This window comes from Crocodylus porosus, unplaced genomic scaffold (genome assembly GCF_001723895.1).
Source record: "Crocodylus porosus isolate Cpor-Errol unplaced genomic scaffold, CroPor_comp1, whole genome shotgun sequence".
NCBI classification, from domain to species: Eukaryota; Metazoa; Chordata; order Crocodylia; family Crocodylidae; genus Crocodylus; species Crocodylus porosus.
The window spans coordinates 44,042,756-44,049,234 of NW_017728910.1; the positions used below are offsets into that span (position 1 = coordinate 44,042,756).

General features: G+C 48.3%; 1 protein-coding gene across 4 annotated transcripts in view; it reads left to right on the forward strand.

Moving 5' to 3' along the window:
- Positions 1-6,479, forward strand: part of PIK3CB (phosphatidylinositol-4,5-bisphosphate 3-kinase catalytic subunit beta) — a 170,206-nt gene that overhangs the window by 48,051 nt on the left and 115,676 nt on the right. For all 4 annotated transcript variants that reach the window (XR_002100665.1, XM_019533092.1, XM_019533094.1 and 1 more), the window contains exon 2: positions 3,158-3,267. The gene's annotated coding sequence lies outside the window, so the exon portion shown is untranslated. The remainder of the gene's footprint in view (positions 1-3,157; positions 3,268-6,479) is intronic.

The following is a 6,479-nucleotide window of genomic DNA, read 5'->3' on the forward strand; positions in this document are numbered from 1 at the left end:
GGGGGCAGAATGGGGGCTTGGGCTCCCACATGGTGCTGCCACTTACCTGGAAGCCCATGACTGCCACTGCATACAAAACCTTCCGCTGCCGCTGCAGAGCTGTGCCCAGAACTGTGCAGCTGGCCGTTGGGCAGCAGCGGCAGCATGGTGGTGGCCTTGCGGCATGCAGCCATCCCCACCAGCACCACTCTGCGCTGTGCCACTGCCGCCAGCCACACAGCTCTGTGGTGGCAGTGGGAGGTTTTGTAGGCAATTGGCTCTTGCAGGCTGGAGCTGTGCCAGCCTGTAAGAGTTCTTTGCAAAAGTAGAGAATCCACGGATTTCTCTGCTAAAAAGAGAAATCTGCATTTTCTCCAATTAAAAACGGGGAATCCGTGATATTTTCTCCGTTTTTCCATGGGAAACAAAGCCCGGATCTCTGGTTATAGGGAAACTTTATTACCATGTTTATAGAAGCATCAATAGAAATGTTATTCAGCTGTGTAACAGCACAACCATTAGCTTAGAATATGTTTGGGTTTTTTTTCTTAATTTTTATCTTTCAGCTATTAAGTTTCTTTAAGAGGAAGTGAACTTTAAAAAAACAATTAAAATATGGAATTCTTATCTAAAAAAAAATCTTCATAACACAGCTAACTGTCCACAAAGCTTGAGGTCCCAAATTTTATGTGAACTTCCAAGCTCATTAAAACAATCGAGTGTATCTAGGCATATGTCCAACCCAGTGCACCCAGGTCTGAAAATCTACATTGATGACAGTAGCCTGCCTGGTTACTTTTCTTTTTTATCACAAACCTAGTCATACAAACCTGTTATGGTTAGTGGTATAAGGTGTTGGCAGTATCTGTAGATGCTTCTTGTGTATGCATTTTGTAGTGAGATTAAGAATTGAACTTAAAATAATTTAGAAATAATCTTCACATATAGATTTGTATAAAAGACGGAGATTGTCAGAATCAGCGAGCCAAAGTGGCTGTGTCTATTCAGAACCAGAGGATTAACGCCCCAGTGAAGTGATGGATAAGAATTATGTCTTTTTTGTGTTTCCAGCCCATAAACTGGAGTAGAGACAGCCTGTGGATGCACGGTTAGTCTGAAAGCATGAGAAAACAGGATAGATTTCAGTCTTGTCCCTCCGTATCTGCTGTCTTTACTTTTTCAAAAATAATGTTTCAGGAAGCGAAGTGTCTCCATACTGGTTCTTTCTTTAGGATCACTGATAAAATTGTCACTATGTCACCCATTTCTGTATCTGGGAAATCTTTTGGAACTTGAAAATTGTCTTTCTGGTTGTACAAGTTTTGAGATACAACCCTTCCAGAAGTTGGAATTGAGAGGCTAAACAATATATGTTATTTTAAGACTTGAATCCATGATGATAAATGGCTAATGCCAGATTGCCTCTTTTTTTTTCAAATTGATGTCATGGTTATGTTCTGTGAAGCTGTGGTGTGGAGTTAAGCATCTTGTTTTTACAAAGTTTACTCTTTCTCAGTGTTCCTATTGTGAGAATTGCTGATTGTGATCCTTGTTGTTCACCCTTTCTTCTGTACACAGATGAATCTTTCTGTTTTTATAGCTCTCTCCACTCCTGCCAAAGGGAGAACTGTATTTTCATAGAACAGTCCCTCCCATCTTTGCTCCCCCTTATCTATTATGTCTCAAGATGGTGAACATAGTTTGTGTGCTCTCAGACGTGTGGCAGAATTACAGGATCTTTTTGCATATGGTGCTTTTTTTTTTTTTTCTGAGCGGGATTACTGTGTTGACTACGTCTCCCCACATCCCTCCTCATGAGGTGTTTTTGTTTTGTTTTGTTTTCTTTTTTTGGTGATAAGAGATGTTCTAGCTGGATAGAAGCATCGCTTTAAAAAATGCTGTTGAATACTGCTTTGACTGCAGTTCAGAAGTTTAACCCAAGCAATGTTGTCTGGCTGCTTTCTTCTGAGTTGGGCAAAACCAACCGTCTTCCCAGATCTCACTGTCCCATCCACTAGCAAGTGCTGAGTGGGAATAGCAACTGTGCAGAGATTGCTTCCTTGTACATTTTGTTAGTTCTGGTATAGATAGCCCGTATAAGAAAAGCAAAGGATCACTTTTGTTCTCTCTTTATACTCTCTCGTGTACCTGCCTAGACTTATTGGTGAATTTTAGCTCAGGGCTATCCAGCTGGTAGCCCATGGGCCTCAGGCAGCCCACAGAGGGTTATGCAGCCCCTGGGCTTTTGTCCACCTATTGCACACTAGATCTGTGTGAATAGGAAAGTGTTCCATTTGGATTTGGCCAATTTGGAGATTCAGATCACTGTCCTGAATTGAATTGGCTTTGGAAGATTTGGTGCCGATTTTGGAGAGATTCAGTAATTTGGATCAACCAGGGAGAGGCAGGCACAGCCAGAAGATCCATGGGAGAACATGCAGCCTCCTGGCTGTGCCTGCCTCTCTCCAGGTGAGAGAAGCCCCCATGGCTGCCCTGCCCTGCCCAGCCCAGCCCAGCCCAGCCCAATCCCCTGCTTGGCCCCAACCTAGTCCCAGCTGCAGGAGCGGTGATTTGGGGCTTCTGAGCACTCTTGGCAAAGTCCCCCCTGCGCAGAGTGGGGGGCATCAGGGATTACCCCCCTGTCTGGTACTCATGTGGCGCCTGCCCCATGGCGTGGGTACAGTGTGACTTGGCAGGGCGCTGTGTGCGGCCCCAGTTCTAGCCAGCAGCTGCAGCCCGCCTGCTCTGCCCCACCGTTCCCTCCTCCCAGATCCGGGGGGAACACGCCCCTCCTCCACTGAATGACCCTGCCCCCCCTCACCACAGTGGGCATTGATCTGTTACTTCCTGCCCCATCCCTCCCCTCCCCACTCCCTTTCAACCACAACAGACTTACCAGCTGGATGCAGCTGTATCAGAAATCGGATCGGTATTGGCTGATATGCCTTCTTAAAAATTGGCTATTGGTATCAGCCCCCAGCATCTTTATTGGTGCACCCCTAGATATTTTGATGCAACACGTGATTTAAAAAAAAAAATGTGGTGGTTAATTTGTGAAACTCTTTCCTTGAGAGTTTATGGAGCACATGAAATTGACTGCAGTTTTTGCTTAGAGTTTCTTTGGTTTAATTGCATCCTACCAAGATATGACACTATATTCTTGTTACTGGTTTTCTAGGTCATCTTGTGAAGTCTTCCAAGAAAATACTAGCAGTTGTAAGAAAACTATGTTTAACAAGAATAACATCTTCCTCCAGCTGGACTGAAACAGAAATGCTCCTCTAAAGTGTAAATATTAACATATTTTTTCAATTCCTTTTTAATTGCTTTGTGTAGACATTCTTCTATATACTATTTAGTAACTTTAAAAAAATCATTTAGCTGTCATTTAATGCATTTAATGTAGATAGTCTACAAAATACTAAGGCAGATAAAGAAATCTATTGGTGAAGCAACCTATGAAGCCTCTGATGGAACTGTTATCAGATTATTAGCGAACACTGCCATTTTGGGGGTTGCTACTATCTGATGAACTTTGGAGTTCTGCTGCTTCTTTCTGGGCTACCAGGTATTCCTTTTATGTGGCTGTAAACAGGAAGCAGTGCAGAGCAGACATAATTGCAGCCTGCCCCAAACTTGCTGGCTGCTAATGATGCAGGCAGGATTTTAAAATCAACTGCAGTCCTCTCCAGTGATGCATTCAAGTTTTTAGGAAAATAGTATTAAGGAACTCAGGATAGTAAGTCTGAATTGTGCAACCTCCTGTGTTTGCTCAAAGAAATGGTAACATAAGACTGTAGGTTTGCTGCCAGTCCTAGGGCCAGCCACATGAAAGTTGTGAGAATGAATGCTCAGTGTCAAAATGCCTGTGTCTGTAAATCTAGCCCAGGGGTGGGCAAAATAGTGGATCTGGCCGGCAGCCAGACTCCCACTTCCCAGCAGCACCTGCCCGCCTGGCTGGGACACTGTGGTCTCCATGGTGGCGGCATCTGTGTTGTCATAGTGCAAGGCTGGTGGGGTTACCATGGAGACCAGCCCCAGCAGTGCTGGCAGGGTGGGCAGCAAGGGAGAGCAGAGGCTGCTCTGGAGCCCCTGGGATCTTGTGGTGGGGGCAACTTGGTCCGGGGACCAGGGCAGAGCCACGATCCACTGCCTGCATGTCTCTGTCTGGAGCATACAGACTACAGATGGCATCTTTGCACTGGTTCCTTGCAGTGGTGACAGCCTGGCCCTGAGCCAGGACAGAGCCACGATCCACTGCCTGCGCACCCCCATCTGGAGCATGCAGGCTGCAGACTGCAACTCTGCCTTGGCCCTGAGCCAAGCTGCCCCCACCACAAGATCCCAGCAGCTCTGGAGCATCCCCCTGCCCTGACAGTGTGGCTGGGGCCAGTGTCCGTGACAATGCCAGCCTTGCACTATCATAGCACAGCTGTGGCTGGGGTCTCCATGAAGACCAGCCCCAGCCAGGTCGGCAGGGGGTGCTGGGAAATGGAGTCCATTGCTGGCTGAATCGGGCCTGCAGGCCAAACTTTGTCCACCCTGATCTAGCCTTAGGAAACTGAGGTGTGGGGAAGCTAGCTATCTGTTAGATGGGAAAAATAATACTTCCCTATTTAAGGGGCAGGGGTGAGGGATAGGTAAATTTGGATTGGTTGGTACTCAAATGCCATAGTGATTGGAGGTAGGTAAGTATGGTAAGGAGCAAACAGTATGTAGTCATGAATTTAAAGACTTAATGTAATATGTATTTATAAAACAGAGGGTAGAAATGAGGAAGACTATACAATTTCCTTACCTCCCCGTTCTAGTTTCACATGCATTGTTGTTGCACTTATATAATTCCACTGATATCTGCCTAATTCAGAAAGAAATAAGGGGAATCTGGCTGTTTAGAACTTAAGATGTGGGGAGTGGAAATCTTTGTTGTAGCTTACAGTAGGGGCAGGCAATTTATTTCCAGTGGAGGGCCACTTAATGAGGTTTGGTGTGCTTTTGAGGGCTGCATGGGTAGCCCCGCCCCTTGACAGTTGCCCTGCCCCCTGGTTACCATCTTTGGATCAGAAGTCCTGCTCCTAACCCTTAAACTTTGCCCCCAGAAGTCCCTTCACTTGACCCCTGGAAATACTCCTTTTGAGAGAGAGAGTTGCCATTTTGGTATCAGAAAAAAAACTGAATCATACACTAAAAGTCAAACACCTACTATAACTTATTTTAATTTTATTACAAAAAATATTTTTGTCATGATTTGTTTGCATACTGTATATAGAGGTGATTTGCATAATAACTCAGTATAACAGACTAAAAATTTATTTTTGTGTGTGCAGGGTGCATGGTGTGTGTGCATCTGTAAGGTGTGGTGTGAGGGTGCTGGGTGTGTGTGGTGGGGTGAGAGGTGTGGCTGTGTGGTGGGCATAGGGTATGTTGGGGGTTTGTGTACATGTGGGGGTATTCTGGGGGCAGGCTGTGTGTGTGTGTGTGTGGCAAATATGGGGTGAGGAAGGGTGGAGCGGGTGTGGGGATGCCCTCACACTTCCCTTCCCCACTCCTCCCCATGGCATGCAGACCCTACAGGTGGTGGCAGCCAAATAGTGGCACATGCTGGCGCCTGGCTGCACACAACTCTGATCAGTGCTGCATGTTACGGCGAGGAGCGCAGCCCTGCCGGGCCCCCTGTGTTACCAGGACTGTACTGTGCATGCACAGCCCCTGCACTCATGTACCACTGGAGGGAAGCTCTATGTGCTGGTGTCAGCTGCCTGCACTGCTCCCTGCTGTACAGATCCCAGGACTCCTCAGGGAAGCAGCAGGCAGGGCTCCCCTCTGCTTCCAGCAGAGTCCCAGGACCTGTGTGGCAGAGAGTGGGAAAGGCAGCCAGCTGCAGCTCATGGAGCTTCCCTCTGGTGTGCAAGTACAGGCATGAATGGCGCATGCCCCTCCGGCAGCTGGGGGAGCATGGCGGTGGTGGGAGCGTGGCGGCAGTAAGTGGGGAGCTCCCACAGAGAGCTCTACTGGTACTGTCAGTGGCGGGGGTGGCAAGCTCCAACCAAGGGTCTGCAATCACCTGCAGCTGCCGGTGGCAGCATCAGCAGTGGCCAGCAGGGATTGGGGACTGTCCGCAGATGCCGGTGGCAGTCTCGGTGGCGAGCAGTGACCACCCACAAGTGCCACCTTTTTGCAGGGGGTGCATGTGCACCTGCGTGCCCTCCCTACACATTGCCCCTGAGGACAGGGCTGTATGTGTGCAGCGGGGAGTGCCAACAGCAGAGGTGGCTTGGCTGGGCGGGCTGTGCTCCTTGCCATGATGTGCAGCGCTGGCTGGAGCCACATGCCACTGGGTGGCAGCACCTGTGCCGGTTACAAGCGCCCCTGCCTGCTGCTGCTGCCATCACCCCTGCCTGCTGGGGCTGTGTTCAATGGGAGGGAATGTGAGGAGTGGGCTCCACACCCTTTCCAGCCCTCCCTCAGACCCATACCATACCCAGCTGAGCTCTGCGCTG